Below are 20433 nucleotides of genomic sequence, written 5' to 3' on the forward strand. Positions count from 1 at the left end.
CGATGCCCATATCCCCGGACGCATCCTCAGAAACTGCACCAAGCCCATTGATTTCCATCTGGATACTGCAACATGGGGCTTGGGCAGGGGCATCGCTGCTCACATTGCTCTCGGACGCATTCGAGAGGAGTATGACGAGGACCTAAAGAAGACCTCCTTCGTGATGTATGGGTGCCGCCACACGAATGGTGACATGGTGCTTACCCTGGAGGACGAGACGATAGCATCCCATATCCAGGACATGGAGGAGCACATTTTGACCGACAACATGATCGTCATCAAGAACCTCATGACCCACAAGGACGAGCTCGAGGAGGAGCTCCAGGACGCTCGCATCGAGCATGAGGGAGAGCTGAACGCACTGCAGGAGAAGATCGATGACCTGAAGCTCGAGCTTGAGGAGGCCAAGGAGAAGCTGGACGAGGGAGAAAACATCGAGGAGGATCACTCTTATGGAGATTACATCAGCCAGGACAAGGACTAGGATGATGAGCTTGGGGATGACGACATAGAAAGTGATGCAAGGACACCTGATGCCAACATGGTTGACTGGTCCTCATCCGATGAGAGTTAGATTTTATACCACCATGAGAGTTTAGGAACTCGATTTCGTTATACGATTAGATTTATTTATTTGTGAGACCTTGTCAAATCGTGTGACATGGCTTAACTTAGGCTCGATTGTTCATGTGAACCTCTTTGGTTGGAATTGAATTGGAGTGATTTGAAGTTTTATTGCTATCATGTGCATATGGGTAGTGTGATTTTACTCATTAGACCCTTATTCTAATCTAACTTCTCATCAACTCTAAACCCATCAGATGCCTCCGCGACGTGACCCCGGATTCAACTTTCCGCCGGAGCTCACCCAGTTGATCCACCAACAGAATGCTCTTATGCAGATGCTCATTCAGAACCAGAACAACAACAACAACAACCCACCGCCGCCACCCCCAGTTGACAGTCTTACCTGTTTTCTGAGGCTGAACCCACCCGTGTTCTCTAGCAGCACAGAGCCGATCGTCGCAGTTGACTGGCTCCGCAAGATAGGAAGGGAGCTGGCCACAACAGGATGCAATGATGCTGAGAAGGTGAGGTTTGCCGCCCACCAGCTAGATGGACCAGCTGCTGCTTGGTGGGAGAACTACACCACCACATACCCCATGGAGAGTGTGACTTGGACTCAGTTCCAGCAAGCGTTCCGCACTGCTCATGTCTCAGCTGGAGCCATGAGTCTGAAGAAGAAGGAATTTCACAGCTTGCGCCAAGGAGGACGCACGGTATCTCAGTATGTTGATGAGTTCAGTAGGTTGGCTCGTCATGCCCCAGAGGATGTGGCCACTGATGCAGCCAAACATGAGAAGTTTCTGGAGGGACTGAACGATGAGTTGGGAGTTCAGTTGATGATGGCGACCTTTGCGAACTACCAGGAGCTGGTTGACAAGGCTACCATTCTCAAAGGCAAGCACCCGCAGATGGAGAATCATAAGAGGAAGTACAGTCACATTAAGTATAACTCTGGAGTTCAACAGAAACCCCGCTGCAGCCCATACTCAGGAAGTTCTGGATTAGGCACTAGCAAGTTTGGAGGGAATCATCATAACAATGGGGGTCACATTCAGCATGGAGGAAATGGACACAACCACCATGGTCACAAGCATGGCAATGGCAATGGAGGAAATGGCAATCAGCAGCATTTCAGCTCTTCTACACCTATGAAGAAGGAGTTGAGTCACATCACCTGCTTCAAGTGCAAGAAGACAGGTCACTACTCCAACGAGTGCCCTGAGGCGCAGAATGGAAATGGAAATGGCAATGGGAATTCTGGAGGCAAGAAGCCCAATCCTTTCACTAAGGGGCATGTGAATCATGTCAATGTGGAAGAGGTCTATGAGCAGCCTGACGCAGTGATTGGTAAGTTCTTGGTTAATTCATTTCCAGCACTCATTCTTTTTGACACTGGTGCATCGCATTCATTCATTCATATCAAGGGGATTTGTGGATAAACATAAGTTGCCTACCATAGCTCTTAAGTCACCCATTCTAGTGATTTCCCCAGGAGTCGAGTCTATGGCTAGTCAGGGATGTTTCCAGTTGCCTTTGAACATAGGGGGACATGTTTTTCCCACGGATATGATCATACTATAGTCACAAGGGTTGGATGTAATCCTAGGGATGGATTGGATGTCCAAGTATGAGGGAAACATTGATTGTTCTAGTAGATCGATTTTTCTCACCACCCCAGAGAAGAAGAGGATCAAGTATATATCCAGGCTTAAGCCTAAGAGGACTCAGGTGAACTCTCTTACGGGAGTTGCCCAGGAAGAAGTACCAGTGGTGAAGGATTATCCCGATGTATTTCCAGAGGAGTTACCGGGTATGCCGCCAGATCGGGAGATTGAGTTTTTGATTGAGTTGCTGCCAGGCACATGACCTATCTCCAAAAGGCCGTATCGGATGCCCGCTAATGATTTGGAGGAAGTCAAGAAACAGATTAAGGAGTTGCTAGAGAAAGGGTATATTCGCCCGAGTTCATCACCTTGGGGAGCCCTAGTACTCTTAGTGGAGAAGAAGGATGGAACCTTGAGGATGTGTGTGGATTACCGTTCTTTGAATGAGGTGACCATCAAGAACAAGTATCCCCTACCGATGATCAATGACTTGTTTGACCAACTAGAAGGAGCTAGTGTTTTCTCCAAGATCGATCTTCGATCGGCTTATCACCAGTTGAAGATCCGTGATAAGGATATACCCAAGACAACTTTTACCACAAGGTATGGGCTTTATGAGTATACAATCATGTCTTTTGGTTTGACTAATGCCCCTGCCTATTTTATGAGCATGATTAACAAGGTATTCATGGAGTTCTTGGATAAGTTTGTTGTGGTATTCATTGATGATATATTGGTTTACTCCAAGAATGAGGAGGAACCACGCTGAACATCTGCGTTTAGTTTTGGAGAAGCTCAGAGAACATCAACTTTATGCCAAGTTCAACAAGTGTGAGTTTTGGCTGAAGGAAGTCGGATTTCTTGGACATGTTGTGTCAGGTGAAGGGATTGTAGTGGACCCTACCAAGGTAGAGTCAGTCACAGAATGGAATGCACCCACCATAGTTGGCGAGATTTGCAGTTTCCTTGGACTTGCAGGATATTACCAGAGATTTATTGAAAATTTCTCCAAGATTGCAAGGCCCATGACAGCGTTGTTGAAGAAGGAAACCAAGTTCATTTGGATTTAAGAGTGTGAAGCCAGCTTTCAAGAGTTGAAGTAGCGTTTGGTTATAGCCCCAGTGCTAATCCTACCTGACGTACACAAGAACTTTCAGGTGTATTGTGAGGCTTCACGTCAGGGACTTGGAGGTGTTCTTATGCAAGATGGAAAGGTTGTAGCTTATGCCTCACAACAGCTTCGACCTCATGAGTTGAACTATGCCAGACATGATTTGGAGTTGGCAGCCGTAGCGCATGCACTCAAGACATGGAGACACTATCTTATTGGGAATCGTTGTGATGTTTACACAGATCACAAGAGTTTGAAGTATATTTTCACGCAGAAGGAGTTGAATCTCAGGCAAAGGAGATGGTTGGAACTTATAAAGAATTATGACATGAGTCTGCATTATTATCCAGGAAAAGCCAATGTTGTGGCGGATGCTTTGAGCCGTAAGAGTTATGTTAATACCCTTACAGCAGGAGGTTTACCTCAGGAGTTATGTGATGAGCTTAGAGACCTACAGTTGGAAATAGTTCCAAGAGGTTATGTTGCCGCACTTGAGGTGCAGTCCACCTTGTTGGGAAGAATCAGAGAAGCCCAGAAGTTGGACCAAGGTATTGCTGAGATAAAGGAAATGATGAACAAAGGGAAAGCAGAAGGATTCCGTGAGGATGAATGTAACCATATGGTTTGAACAAAGGATTTGTGTACCCAAATGATCTAGAGATCAGGAAGTTGATTCTCTAGGAGGCTCATGACTTACCGTACTCGATACGCCCAGGCAACACCAAGATGTATTTGGACTTGAAGGGAAGTTTTTGGTGGGCCGGTATGAAGAGAGAAATTGCCGAGTATGTGGCAATATGTGATGTATGTCAGAGAGTAAAGGTAGAACATCAGAAACCAGCAGGTTTACTTCAGCCGTTGCCGATACCTGATTGGAAATGGGATAAACTTGGTATGGACTTTATCACGGGGTTACCCAGGACCCGTTCAGGTTATGATTCCATTTGGGTGATAGTTGATCGTTTGACCAAGATTGCTCACTTCATTCCAGTGAAGACCACCTATACAAGTGCTAAGCTGGCAAAGATATATATGACCAGGATCGTATGTCTGCATGGAGTTCCGAGGAGCATCGTATCAGATAGAGGAACACAGTTTACCTCAAAGTTTTGGAAATAGTTACATGAAACTTTGGGTACCAGGCTAGAGTTTAGTACATCCTTCCATCCGCAGACTGATGGGTAAACAGAGAGAGTCAATCAGATTCTGGAGGACACGTTGAGAGCTTGTGCGCTAGACTATGGGTCTAGTTGGGATGATAACTTACCCTACGCAGAGTTCTCATACAACAACAGCTATCAAGCCAGTTTGCAGATGGCCCCTTTCGAAGCATTGTATGGCAGGAAATGCAGGACACCATTGATGCGGGATGGAGTTGGAGATCGAAAATTGTTTGGACCAGATTTGATCAGGGATTCTAAGTAGAAGGTCAAGTTTATTCGTGATAGACTTAAGATAGCTCAGTCCATACAGAAGAGTTATGCCGATGCTAAACGCAAGGAAGTGACCAATGAAGTGGAAGATAGAGCATATCTTTGAGTGTCTCCACTTCGAGGTATTAAGAGATTTGGAGTCAAGGGAAAGTTAGCACCCCGATTTGTGGGGCCATACAGAGTTCTGGAACGCAGAAGAGAGGTTGCATACCAGTTGGAATTACGACCAGAGGCTTTGTCAGGAGTTCATGATGTGTTTCATGTTTCCCTGCTGAAGAAGTGTCATGCAGAGATGGCGGATATTCCTTTGAGAGATACAGTGCCACTGGAGGCAATTCAGTTGGAGAATGATCTGACTTATGAGGGGAAGCCTGTTAAGATTCTTGAGACTGCAGAGAGAGGCACTCGTACCAAGGTCATCAGGTTCTGCAAAGTTCAGTGGAGTCACCACACCGAGGAGGAAGCTACTTGGGAATGAGAGGAAGATCTCAAGTAGGACCATCCACACCTTTTTGCTGGCCAACCCGAATCTCGAGGGCGAGATTCATCTTAAGGGGGGTAGGTTTGTAACATCCCAATTTTTTTTTAAATTTGGATGTTAATAGAATCATTCAAGGCATATCATATTTCTTTGCATTTTGGAGTTTTTGAAATATTCAAATAATATTTTTCCACTCAAGAAGAACAAATGAGAGGGGATAATATGACTTCCTCAAATTTATAAAAGAGTGGGAAATTTCATTTGAAGTTTTGGAAATTATTGGTATTTATTGCAAAAGTGCATTAAACGCATTAGGAAAATATTTTCAAAATGTTCGGTGCTTTATTTAATGCTCACTGTGTTTTATATATTCAGAAATGAATTTAGGAATTTACTTGGTATTTTTAGGAATTCATTTGAATTATTTAGGGCCACATTAGTCTTCGGTTAAAAAAGCACGCACACACACACGCACTCACCGCAGCTTGGACCGAAACTGGGTTCGGCCCAGGAGTGTGACGCCCGGATAATTAAGCTACAGTAACCATCTACTAATGATGCCACGTCACCTCGATTACTGTTGCTAATCTCGCGTTAGTTCGAAATCATTCAAATTCAAATTCAAAATCAAGCAAACAATAAAAGTTTTCAAATATTAAAACTAAAAATGTTCGGGGTAAGCCAAATAATGCATAGGTAAGTATGGTGGAGAAACCACACTTTTAGAAATGGTTTAAATACTTTAAAATATTTTAAACAGTAGCAAAAACAATTAGTTGAATGCCTTTTACAATAAAAAATATATTAAACTATTTTATTTAGTTGCCCAAACTTATGTGGCAGTAGCCTATTTATGAACACTAAATTAGGGACTACTTTTATAGTTTATAAAACTAAACTAAAAGAGGAACTAAAGTAAAACAGAAAACAGAAAGGAAAATTAAACAAAAGTAAAACAAAATTAAAAGAGGACCCCCCGGGCCTCGGCCCAGCTGGCCTCTGGGCCAACCAGGCCGGCCCAGCCGCGCCTACGTACCCCCCACCCCTGATCGAAACCCTAAACCGTTCTCCCCTACTTCCCCCATTCTCCCCCACTCCCCCGATCCCCCCAGGATCTGGATCGGGAGCGCCCAACGCTCGCCGCCCGACCCAGGCGCCCCCAACGGCCACCTCGTCGGAGCCCCTCGCTGCCGTCGCCCGGAGCCGTCAACCGACGCCGCCCCGCCCCGCCATCGAACCTCCTCGTCGCCCCTCCTCCCTCGCACGTCGCCCGCCCGTGGCCTCTGTCTCGCCGACGTCGTCACCGAACGCCGCCACCTCGACCTCTCCTCCTCGCCGGCGACGTGTCCCCGTCCTCCTCCTCGACCCCCACTGCCACCCCCATACAGCTACGCGGTGAGCTACCGCGCCGGTCGCGCCTCCCCTCTCCCCCCTCTCTGCTCCCGGTCACGCCCGATGCGCGCGCCCGCGCACCGCCGTTCCCCACCCGAGCGCCCCGAGTGCGCTCGGCCGCGCTCACCGCCGCATCCGCCACGCTCCCGCGCGCTCCCTGCTGCGTCGTGCCCGCGCATGCCCCGCTCGCTCCTTTGCCTGCTGCTGCTGCTCACGCCGACCCCGCCACCGCGCGCTCACCGTAGCACCCCGCAGCTCCTCCGCCGCACGGCGCCGGCTGCTACGGCCTCGCTGGCCCGCACGCTCGTAGCTGCGCACGGCTTCAGCTCCGCCACTCGCCACCCCGCTCCACCCTTCTTCGCCGTGCTCCGCCTCCCCACGTCGGTCGCTGGTCGCTCGCCGTTGCGCGCATCGCTGCGCCGGCGCGGCCGGTTCCACACGGGCGCCGGCGCCCACGCCCGCGCCCGTAGAACCTGTCGCCCGCACGCCCGAACCGATATGGCCCTTAGGGCCAATGACATGTGGGGCCCGCCCCTGTGAAACGTTTTTTTAGAAAAATAATAATTAAAATTAATATAAAATTAATTAAATTAATTAATCCTGATTAGGTAGCTAATTAAAACCTAATTAATATACTAATAAAACTAACTAATGTTGATTAGTGATCAGTCAATGACAGTGGGGCCCTCCTGTAGGTTTGACCCAGTCAACGGTCAGAGTTGACCACTGACGTCATGCTGACGTCATAAAATGATTTTCGAATTAAATAAATTCTGTTAATTCTAAAATTGAATTAAAACTTTAAAAATTAATATAAAATAATCCGTAACTCGGATGAAAATACTTTGTACATGAAAGTTGCTCAGAACGACGCGACGAATCCGAATACGCAGTCCGTTCGTCCGCCACACATCCCTAGCATAGCGAACACGCATCTTTTCCCCCTCCGTTTCATCTGTCCGAAAATGCGAAACATCGGGGATACTTTCCCGGATGTTCTCCCCCTTCGCCGGTACCACCTACTGCCGCGTTAGGGCGCACCTAGCACCGCTCATTGTCATGTCACGCATCGTCATGCTTAGGTTCGCATTGTATTTACTGTTTCTTCCCCCTCTTCTCTCCGGTAGACTACGAGACCGACGGTGCTGCTGCCCAGTTCGACTACGGAGTTGACGACCCCTCCTACTTGCCAGAGCAACCAGGCAAGCCCCCCCCTTGATCACCAGATATCGCCTATTCCTTCTCTATACTGCTTGCATTAGAGTAGTGTAGCATGTTACTACTTTCGGTTAATCCTATACTGATGCATAGCCTGTCATTGTTGCTACAGTTGTTACCCTTACCTGCTATCCTACTGCTTAGTATAGGATGCTAGTGTTCCATCAGTGGCCCTACACTCTTGTCCGTCTGCCATGCTATACTACTGGGCCGTGATCACTTCGGGAGGTGATCACGGGTATATACTATATACTTTATATACATGACACATGTGGTGACTAAAGTCGGGTCGGCTCGTTGAGTACCCGCAAGTGATTCTGGGGAGGGGGCTGAAAGGACAGGTGGCTCCATCCCGGTAGAGGTGGGCCTGGGTTCCTGACGGCCCCCAACTGTTACTTTATGGCGGAGCGACAGGGCAGGTTGAGACCACCTAGGGGAGAGGTGGGCCTGGCCCTGGTCGGCGTTCGCGGATACTTAACACGCTTAACGAGATCTTGGTATTTGATCTGAGTCTGGCCATTTGGTCTATACGCACTAACCAACTACGCGGGAACAGTTATGGGCACTCGACGTCGTGGTATCAGCCGAAGCTCTTCTTGACGTCAGCGACGGAGCGGCGCGCGCCGGATTGGACTGGAACGCCTGCTAGGCTAGGTTGCTTCCGGCCGCGTACGCAACGTGCAGGTGTGCAATGGGCGATGGGCCCAGACCCCTGCGCGCATAGGATTTAGACCGGCGTGTTGACCTCTCTGTTGAGCCTAGGTGGGGCTGCGACGTGTTGATCTTACGAGGCCGGGCATGACCCAGGAAAGTGTGTCCGGCCAAATGGGATCGAGCGTGTTGGGTTATGTGGTGCACCCCTGCAGGGAAGTTTATCTATTCGAATAGCCGTGTCCCTCGGTAAAAGGACGACCCGGAGTTGTACCTTGACCTTATGACAACTAGAACTGGATACTTAATAAAACACACCCTTCCAAGTGCCAGATATAACCCGGTGATCGCTCTCTAACAGGGCGACGAGGAGGGGATCGCCGGGTAGGATTATGCTATGCGATGCTACTTGGAGGACTTACCATCTACTCTCTTCTACATGCTGCAAGATGGAGGTGCCAGAAGCGTAGTCTTCGACAGGATTAGCTATCCCCCTTTATTCTGGCATTCTGCAGTTCAGTCCACCGATATGGCCCTTTACACATATACCCATGCATATGTAGTGTAGCTCCTTGCTTGCGAGTACTTTGGATGAGTACTCACGGTTGCTTTTCTCCCTCTTTTCCCCTTTCTATACCTGGTTGTCGCAACCAGATGCTGGAGTCCAGGAGCTAGAGATCCCGAGGATGATTCTACATGGAGTTCGGCTTCGAGGAGTAGTTAGGAGGTCCCAGGCAGGAGGCCTTGCCTTTTCGATCGTTGCTACTTTTGTGCTAGCCTTCTTAAGGCAAACTTGTTTAACTTATGTCTGTACGCAGATATTGTTGCTTCCGCTAACTCGTCTATGATCGAGCACTTGTATTCAAGCCCTCTGGCTTGTATTATGATGCTTGTATGACTTATTTATGTTGTAGAGTTGTGTTGTGATATCTTCCCGTGAGTCCCTGATCTTGATCGTACACATTTGCGTGCATGATTAGTGTACGGTCAAATCGGGGGCGTCACAAGTTGGTATCAGAGCCGACTGCCTGTAGGAATCCCCCTTTCCAACTCCTTGGCCGAAGTCGAGTCTAGTCATTGGAAAAGTTTTTACTAACATGGCTGTGTGTCTTACGGGCCCACGTCGCCATTGGGTGGTACTAGGATCTTTTACTCCTCGACCTTTACTCTGGGACTCTGATCTCTCTCCTATTCGGGTTAAATGAATTTTGCTAAATCTAACATTAGGATCTCGTTATCACTTTCACCCGGAGAGCCCCTTATTACTAATGATCGTCTGCTGCACGTGAAGACCCTGAAGATACTCTCCGCTGATAACCCGAGAACTTGTGTTCATCGCTTTTGCAATTCCCTTTCATCGATAAATTCCTATGGATAACCACGTATACTCGCCATTCATACAAAGTTTCCCAGTTGATCTTGTTATTACAAGATACCCCGAAATTCTCTCTGTTGTTCCGAGAATCCTTTGAGCTTACTACCTTGCTGTTCTTTGTCACCTGAATACCCCTACGGATAATTCTCGCACTTACCGAGTATCCGCTCATCCCCAGTTGATTCAAGTATTTCACAAAAGTGTTCAAAATACCATTCGATCTTCCGAAAATCCTCAGTAGCCTTTTTGCTCTTGAAATTCTTGCTTACTTGCATTATGATTCATCTTAAGTCTCGTAACCTTATTGGCATCTCTTCTCATTATCATTTTGAGTCCGTTGATTCAATTTGTTGTGAATGCTCGCAATCCTCAATCAGAGCCTAGAATTCATCCTTCCGGCTCGGACGTCATTTTGAACATGAGCTGGTTGTCGACCAATCAAATTGCCACCGTTTGTGCCTCTAAGTCTATTCAACTTACTTGTCTTTTGATCAGAGCATCTGCTTTTGATCCCCCAATTTGGAAATCATAATTCCTTGCATTTAAGGTCTCGAATTATCCAGATTTTTCTATAATCCGATGCCTTGGCATTATTTCTTCTTCTGGCTGAACATATATACTCAAATCAGTTTCTATGCGGTCCGCCAGATCCTTTGGTGGATTATTATCCGACCGTTCCTGCATATTCTCAAAACCTTGAGTTCTTCCCCTGATACACCATGCCTTTGGTAAATTGTATCCTCTGTTTTCTCAACCATGCTCTGTTTTCGAGCTGGTGGTATTTACTATTGAAGCTTGTGGTATATGTTTCCACGATACCCTGACGGGTTGGACCTATGCCTTCCTTAATATGTGTGAACTCGGAAGTTTTCACGAGTCATACTCATCTGGTATTTCACCAGGTAAAATTTTCAACACTAATGCCTTTATCAAGGCGAGAAGTGAATGAAAGGTTATGCATTAAAGAAGTGGGAGTCGACCTTGAACTTTGTGTTCATGCCCATGGACACGATGTAAATCTTATCATGGAAGCTTCTCGTAAAATAGTTACCCCCTTGTTATAAGTTCTTGTATCCGTGGTTTGATCATTTACAAATGTGGTTCTGACCATATTGTTCCCCTTGATTCAATTTCTCAGACAAGTTAAACCACTTGTCCTCTGCAGATCATTGCACCGGTCCAACCTTTACTTTGATCTACCATCGAGTATTAGACTCTGGTATCTTGAAAATTTCATGGAACTGCATAACTTCTTATGGGTTCTTCATCAACTGTTATTTCTCACCGATTCCAATTTTCCTGGGTTCTGGGTTGTCGTCAACCGAGAACACCGATATGTGAACCGATTCCACACTCCGATTCAATAACTCTAAGTAATTTTTGTTGCTTACGAGTTTAATAATCCTTCAAGTCATTCCTAGCCTGATCGGCTATATCATTATCGTGCTAAAATTTTAACTTTGCTACCGGGTCCTTCCCGGAGCACAAATTTCGACGGTGAGCTAATCTTACAATCGATCTTCCTCGTTATATCGTTTGTCCTTGAACAGCAAGCTTGATTTCGAGTTTGTGTCATACCCATGATTCTAATAACCTTTTTGCTTCATCATTCCGTTGACTTGATGTCACCGCCGATCAGTTACATCTTCTCGAAACCTCTTGACAAATGTGTCAGGATCATCATCAACATTTTGTGGTCTTCCAAGATATCTATCGAATTCTTGATGAGAAATACCATCCTTTCCCCTCGATGATTGGTATTAACATCAACAACATTCTTGCATTCCCTCCAACACAAAACTTGTTCTTGTTTTGTGTTATACCTTGAGTTCCTTGTTATCCGAATTATGTTATGTTCTACCTTGAAGTATTACTGTCTTTTATGTCAAGGATGTTGTGAGGATTGCTCCACCTCTTAAGAATTCTTGGTGTAGTGATACTTCTCACAAGCACCATTCTTTCTTGATCCCCGTGTTGCCTAACCAGGAATATCGACAAGTGAACGATGCTGCTTGGACTCTGTAATTCAAGCAACCCTGTTGCATTGAAGTTAATGGTCGGCCGTCCATTCTTAGACCATCGGTTATCGAATCACCATTCTAACATCGGTGATGCTACCTGAGCCCATATTTCGGGTGCACCTTTCAACCAATGTTTAACTGTGTATGTTTTCCTCGAGCATACATCATCATATCATTTGATCTGACTAATGTTATCTCCTTGTTCACATAATTGTGGAAACCCATCTTTTTGAAGTCTCGATGAATTGTCGCTGAGTTCATCAGCTACCTCCTTATCCCTTCATTGGTTTAATGATGAGCTTTTGTTTCGGAACTCGCTTCCGTAGTAAATTTCCCGAGAATCTTACAATGTCTTCTCGTCAATTTGTTTTGCACCTTTTCTTCTCAGGCATCCTGAGTCTGAGGTATCCAAACACCGATCAGATATGAATCTCGGTCATATATGATGGTTGGAACATTTTTCCAAGAGTTATAACACTGGTCTTTTATGACCCGGTAAGGTGATGGCATGCCCAGCACACCTGGTGGGATGACCTGTTGTTATAGTTTCCTTATTAGCAAGGTTATCCATTCTTCCATGAGAAAATTGTAAGACTTATTCTACAAGTTTTTCCTGATGGATCCTTCCTGTATCCAAAGTCTCATCTTTGCTTGAAGACCATGTCAATGCTATCTTGAAGCATGTCTGTGGTACTCCGAATTTCAATAAGAGCATTTGAAGAACAATGCTAAATTTTCTTTGTCCATTATCCAAACACCGTTGTATGGGTGATGTCATGAAATTTCTCTCCCCTTACCTAAAGGTTTTCTACTTCTATCCAATCATGGATATCATGCTCTGCTTACCCTTGGGAAGGATATACCCCTGAAATATGTGTTTAAACACATTTTCCTTTCCATTGTTCTGTTAATCTGATAAACACCTTTTCCTTTCCATTGTTTTCTTTAACCTTTCTGGTGATCATTATGATCTAAGCAGCATTAATTCCCTGCTTATGTGAACACCTCGGTGTACAACCCTGTCAGTAAGACCCCGTTACTTTTGTTGATGACATTTCGGTAACCGCCGATGGACGAGAACTTTGCCTACTGGTCCGCCTCGTTTCAACGAGCAGGAAAATGGTTCTCTTCGTCCCTCGCCCTTGGTACCGATGTTGTTGCCGACATAACTGATAGGGTATTCTCTGGCATGCCTTGCTATTGTGATCGTGCAAGATGTCAGCCCACTTTATACTTTTAACCCACATGGTGGGCCCATAACCCACAGTTCCACAAGATCGAAACCTGACTCTCATGTAGACCCTATTGCCAAAGATATTCCTTGAGCTTGGCTTCGTATGCAATTCACGAACCACATTCCTAGTGATCTATTCTGGTATCAGACACAATACTTATTCCCGTTGCTTGAACCCCTTTCACACTTTGTTTCAGGCATCGAACGATTGCCTGTCCGCTCGAAACTTCCCATAATACCTCCTCGCTTTGCTCTCGATAATGTCTTAAGTTACAAATTCTAGAGTTACTTTACGCGACCTTCCCTGATGTTATCTACTAGATAAGCAAACATTGTAGCGGTCCGTTCTTCCGTAATACCCCCTTATCCTTTCGTAAGTACGATGGAGTTCTTGAAGAAAGGACGACAACTTCATCATGATGCATTGAAATAAAGAATTGAAGACATCAACGAAAGGGATTAACTTCTTCGAGAAGATCCGTTAGAATATCGTAACCAGAACTTTCCCCCTTACTCCCCTCTTAAATCTCGGGACGAGATTTCCTATAGTGGAGGAGAATTGTGACGCCCGGATAATTAAGCTACAGTAACCATCTACTAATGATGCCACGTCACCTCGATTACTGTTGCTAATCTCACGTTAGTTCGAAATCATTCAAATTCAAATTCAAAATCAAGCAAACAATAAAAGTTTTCAAATATTAAAACTAAAAATGTTCGGGGTAAGCCAAATAATGCATAGGTAAGTATGGTGGAGAAACCACACTTTTAGAAATGGTTTAAATACTTTAAAATATTTTAAACAGTAGCAAAAACAATTAGCTGAATGCCTTTTACAAAAAAAAATATTAAACTATTTTATTTAGTTGCCCAAACTTATGTGGCAGTAGCCTATTTATTAACACTAAATTAGGGACTACTTTTATAGTTTATAAAACTAAATAAAAGTGGAACTAAAGTAAAACAGAAAACAGAAAAGGAAAATTAAACAAAAGTAAAACAAAAATAAAAGAGAACCCCCCGGGCCTCGGCCCCGCTGGCCTCTGGGCCAACCAGGCCGGCCCAGCCGCGCCTACATACCCCCCCACCCCTGATCGAAACCCTAAACCGTTCTCCCCCACTTCCCCCATTCTCCCCCACTCCCCCGATCCCCCCAGGATCTGGATCGGGAGCGCCCAACGCTCGCCGCCCGACCCAGGCGCCCCCGACGGCCACCTCGTCGGAGCCCCTCGCTGCCGTCGCCCGGAGCCGTCAACCGACGCCGCCCCGCCCCGCCATCAAACCTCCTCCTCGCCCCTCTTCCCTGGCACGTCGCCCGCCCGTGGCCTCTGCCTCGCCGACGTCGTCACCGAACGCCGCCGCCTCGACCTCTCCTCCTCGCCGCCGACGCGTCCCCGTCCTCCTCCTCGACCCCCACTGCCACCCCCCTACAGCTACGCGGTGAGCTGCCGCGCCGGTCGCGCCTCCCCTCTCCCCCCTCTCTGCTCCCGGCCACGCCCAATGCGCGCGCCCACGCACTGCCGTTCCGCACCCGAGCGCCCCGAGTGCGCTCGGCCGCGCTCACCGCCGCATCCGCCACGCTCCCGCGCGCTCCCTGCTGCGTCGTGCCCGCGCATGCCCCGCTCGCTCCTTTGCCTGCTGCTGCTGCTCACGCCGACCCCGCCACCGCGCGCTCACCGCAGCGCCCCGCAGCTCCTCCGCCGCACGGCGCCTGCTGCTACGGCCTCGCTGGCCCGCACGCTCGCAGCTGCGCACCGCTTCAGCTCCGCCACTCGCCACCCCGCTCCGGCCTCCCTCGCCGTGCTCCGCCTCCCCACGTCGGTCGCTGGTCGCTCGCCGTTGCGCGCATCGCTGCGTCGGCACGCCCGGTTCCACATGGGCGCCGGCGCCCACGCCCGCACGCCCGCGCCTGTAGAACCCGTCGCCCGCACGCCGAACCGATATGGCCCTTAGGGCCAATGACATGTGGGGCCCGCCCCTGTGAAACGCTTTTTTAGAAAAAAATAATTAAAATTAATTTAAAAATTAATTAATTAAATTAATTAATCCTGATTAGGTAGCTAATTAAAACCTAATTAATATACTAATAAAACTAACTAATGTTGATTAGTGATCAGTCAATGACAGTGGGGCCCTCCTGTCGGTTTGACCCAGTCAACGGTCAGAGTTGACCGCTGACGTCATGCTGACGTCATAAAATGATTTTCGAATTAAATAAATTCTGTTAATTCTAAAATTGAATTAAAACTTTAAAAATTAATATAAAATAATCCGTAACTCGGATGAAAATACTTTGTACATGAAAGTTGCTCAGAACGACGCGACGAATCCGAATACGCAGCCCGTTCGTCCGCCACACATCCCTAGCATAGTGAACACACATCTTTTCCCCCTCCGTTTCATCTGTCCGAAAATGCGAAACATTCGGGATACTTTCCCGGATGTTCTCCCCCTTCGCCGGTACCACCTACTGCCACGTTAGGGCGCACCTTGCACCGCTCATTGTCATGTCACGCATCGTCATGCTCAGGTTTGCATTGTATTTACTGTTTCTTCCCCCTCTTCTCTCCGATAGACTACGAGACCGACGCTGCTGCTGCCCAGTTCGACTACGGAGTTGACGACCCCTCCTACTTGCCAGAGCAACCAGGCAAGCCCCCCCCTTGATCACCAGATATCGCCTATTCCTTCTCTATACTGCTTGCATTAGAGTAGTGTAGCATGTTACTCCTTTCGGTTAATCCTATACTGATGCATAGCCTGTCATTGTTGCTACAGTTGTTACCCTTACCTGCTATCCTACTGCTTAGTATAGGATGCTAGTGTTCCATCAGTGGCCCTACACTCTTGTCCGTCTGCCATGCTATACTACTGGACCGTGATCACTTCGGGAGGTGATCACGGGTATATACTATATACTTTATATACATGACACATGTGGTGACTAAAGTCGGGTCGGCTCGTTGAGTACCCGCAAGTGATTCTGGTGAGGGGGCTGAAAGGACAGGTGGCTCCATCCCGGTAGAGGTGGGCCTGGGTTCCTGACGGCCCCAACTGTTACTTTATGGCGGAGCGACAGGGCAGGTTGAGACCACCTAGGGGAGAGGTGGGCCTGGCCCTGGTCGGCGTTCGCGGATACTTAACACGCTTAACGAGATCTTGGTATTTGATCTGAGTCTGGCCATTTGGTCTATACGCACTAACCAACTACGCGGGAACAGTTATGGGCACTCGACATCGTGGTATCAGCCGAGGCTCTTCTTGACGTCAGCGACGGAGCGGCGCGCGCCGGATTGGACTGGAACGCCTGCTAGGCTAGGTCTGCTTCCGGCCGCGTACGCAACGTGCAGGTGTGCAATGGGCGATGGGCCCAGACCCCTGCGCGCATAGGATTTAGACCGGCGTGTTGACCTCTCTGTTCAGCCTAGGTGGGGCTGCGACGTGTTGATCTTACGAGGCCGGGCATGACCCAGGAAAGTGTGTCCGGCCAAATGGGATCGAGCGTGTTGGGTTATGTGGTGCACCCCTGCAGGGAAGTTTATCTATTCGAATAGCCGTGTCCCTCGGTAAAAGGACGACCCGGAGTTGTACCTTGACCTTATGACAACTAGAACCGGATACTTAATAAAACACACCCTTCCAAGTGCCAGATACAACCCGGTGATCGCTCTCTAACAGGGCGACGAGGAGGGGATCGCCGGGTAGGATTATGCTATGCGATGCTACTTGGTGAACTTACCATCTACTCTCTTCTACATGCTGCAAGATGGAGGTGGCCAGAAGCGTAGTCTTCGACAGGATTAGCTATCCCCCTCTTATTCTGGCATTCTGCAGTTCAGTCCACCGATATGGCCCTTTACACATATACCCATGCATATGTAGTGTAGCTCCTTGCTTGCGAGTACTTTGGATGAGTACTCACGGTTGCTTTTCTCCCTCTTTTCCCCTTTCTATACCTGGTTGTCGCAACCAGATGCTGGAGTCCAGGAGCTAGAGATCCCGAGGATGATTCTACGTGGAGTTCGGCTTCGAGGAGTAGTTAGGAGGTCCCAGGCAGGAGGCCTTGCCTTTTCGATCGTTGCTACTTTTGTGCTAGCCTTCTTAAGGCAAACTTGTTTAACTTATGTTTGTACTCAGATATTGTTGCTTCCGCTGACTCGTCTATGATCGAGCACTTGTATTCGAGCCCTCGAGGCCCCTGGCTTGTATTATGATGCTTGTATGACTTATTTATGTTGTAGAGTTGTGTTGTGATATCTTCCCGTGAGTCCCTGATCTTGATCGTACACATTTGCGTGCATGATTAGTGTATGGTCAAATCGGGGGCGTCACAAGGAGTGCCCCGACCTGCCCAGCTGGCCATTTGGCCCAAGGCCAGCGCCCAACGCCCGAAGCCTCCCGCCCGGTCGACCGCCCCGCGCTCGCTCTTGCTCGCCTCCTTTCGCTACCGCTGCCAGGAGGGCCCTGCCCGTCAGCCCGTCCCCAACCTCCTGCACTGCACGGGATGAACATCCTCGCCGTGCTCCCGCAACCGCCGCTCGGCTCTGTGGTGGATGGTGCCTTATCCGTCGACCCCCGAGCCCTCTGCCCTCGCCTATAAAAGCCCCTAGACCCCCTCTTCCAACCCCGTCGTCTTGCTTCTTCCCACACCGCCCATAGCAGCTGCCGCTGTCGTACGCATGTTACCGGAGCCGCGCCACTCACCGGAGCATTTCGTCGCCCGTAGACCACTCCGACCCTCACTTTTTTGTAAATTTTCTTAGCTCGCCGAGGCGCATCCGTTTGACATGATTTTTGCCCCTTGGTCCCGTCGGAGCCGCCGCACCGTCGACGCTGGAGCCACCGGAGCACCGAGCCCCGCCGTCTTCGCCCCGCCCCGTCCAGACGCTGCCGACGCACACCGGCACCACCTTCGCGATGCCCTCGACGTGCCGCACCTCCCCGTCTTCTTCCCCGACGCCGAGGACAGCCGTAGTCGTTGCCCCGCCACCGCCCGACACCGCACCGACGTCGCCAACCCGCCGTAAGCCGCTCCCCCTCCTCTTGTTCGTTAGATCAAAGATCAACGGCCCAGATTAGATTAGCTTAGCCTTTTTTTAGCCGAACCGGTATGCGGTTAACCACGGGTTTTATTTTTAAAACCGATCGGTTTTTATTTAAATTAGCCGTTGCCGCTGTTTTGTTTAAGGTCCGAGCGTCCGCTGTATAAGCTACGCGGCAAACACCTTTCGGCCAGTAGGAATCTGCCACGTGCCAGGGACGCGTTTGCGATACTTTTTCTTCACTGTTTAGTCCCTTTTATCACAGATTAGTCCCCGATCTTAGACTAGCCATAACCTTTCTACCGTAGATCCAAACTCAATGAAATCAGTGGCAATTTCTTCGTCATGTTTAGATCTTTACATTGGTATCATTTTTGCAAACTTTTGTCCGATTCAAATTTGAATTTATTCAGATTCGAATTCGAACTTCAAATGGCCATATCTCCCAAACCGTAGCTCCGATTAAGTTGATTCCTTTTGCATTCTGTCACCGTAGCCAAACCCTATCACCTGGACCTTTGTCACAATAATTCACACACTAGAATCTTCCCATTAATATTTTTACTAGTATGCATGGTATGCACTATAGTTCACATCACTTTTTGAACCATAGGCCTATGTTGTTTTGCACTTAGAATATTTTTGTGATAGCTTAGTGTGTTGTATGTTCATTTGGTTTTTTTGAGACTTCTTGCTTTGCATGTTCTTCTTAGTTCTCCAAAATGGTTGCTTATGTTTGTTTACCATCTTTGCAATAGATTGCCTGGAGTGCAAAGCAGAATATTATCAGTCTTTAGAATCAACCAGCAGTACCAAGGCAGGTTGCATCTTGATAATGTTTCATTACCTATGTTTTTATTATGCAGTTAGTTCTTTGCGGTAGGACTGCATGGTAGGAATTGATGTCATATGACTATGCTTTACACCCAGTAGTTCATTGAGGTAGGTCTGAACCTTATAACATTGTCGCCACAGTTTTACATTATGGCTTCCCTTAGTAGACGTTGATTGGGGAGTGATCATTGTAAAGTGTGAGTGACAATGTAGTAACTAGGACCTAACATAATTAATGAACTACCTGGGCGGAAACTTGTTGGAATGGTGGAGAAGTACAGTGGGGCACGCATGGGAAATCCATGGTGGTGCACCAGTAGTGGTCCGTCCGCTCAGGCTCAAAGAGATCAATCCTATTCTCATGTCTAGAAGCTTACGTGTGCAGCCACAAGCCAATATGGGCTCTGGCTTAGTTGAGTAGTTAGTGTGACCCCTTCCGGGATGGGCTAGGAGATGTAGAATGATGTACGTGTACCGGCCTATCCGTGGGTTAAGGGGGAACATTTTCGAAAGACTATGTCTCGGTCATCCCGTTCTCAAACGCCAGGCAGTGCGAGAACTTCAAGGGAGGCGATCGAGTCTTGTGGGGAAAAGTGCGCAAACCTCTGCAGAGTGTCAACCTAATCGATTAGCCGTGTCCCCGGTTACGGACAACTTGAGCATCTAGTAGTGGAAATGCCCGGAGATCTCCTCACCTTTAATTAAACAGTTGGGTTTTAAATGAAACTTGGGAATGGATGGAGTTGGGTTTGCCAACTCATCCTATGCAAATGTCTAGTAGTAGAATAGCATCTCTTCTAATAGGGAAAAACCAGCTTTATGCAAAAACTAAACTTAGAGCTTTCCACCAGCCAAATTGCATGTACAAGTAGGTTCATTACATTTTTTATGTGACTTGCCAGTACAATCAATGTACTAACCTATATGGCCGCAACTTATCACGTTGCAGATATATCCGACGAGGATTAAGGTGTGATAGGTCGATGTTCTACACTCAACCTTGCTCATGGAGTTGGACTCATTTACTACTTTGCTTCCGCAGTATTTGCTTATTGGCTCTATGCCCTATTTTATAATAAATGTATTGCTCCTAGACTATCAATGTAATAAAGAGATGTGTGTTATTTCTGTTATTTCATCAAGTACTATGTGTGCTAGCAAGTCGATCCAGGGACTAGCACGGTAAGCACATAGACTTCGACTCTTACCGGGTTGGGTCGCTACATGAGGTCTACAGAGCTTCGCAGGGATAGAGAGCGGGTGTTCCTCGTCTGATGAGCTGAGGCAAGATCATCCACTCGCCATTACAAGGCGGGCTCCTTGTTTTCTTTCTTGTTTTTCCTTGCTAGAGGTTGCGCCCTCGTGCTCAAAATGGTCGCCTGTGACCTTAGGGTAAGATATGCTTTTGGTTTTATAGACTGGTAGCTTTTGGATGTTGGTAGTTGGTTAGGGTTCGATGACCTGGACTTG

Source organism: Triticum aestivum, chromosome 6D, assembly GCF_018294505.1.
Source record: "Triticum aestivum cultivar Chinese Spring chromosome 6D, IWGSC CS RefSeq v2.1, whole genome shotgun sequence".
NCBI classification, from domain to species: domain Eukaryota; kingdom Viridiplantae; phylum Streptophyta; class Magnoliopsida; order Poales; family Poaceae; genus Triticum; species Triticum aestivum.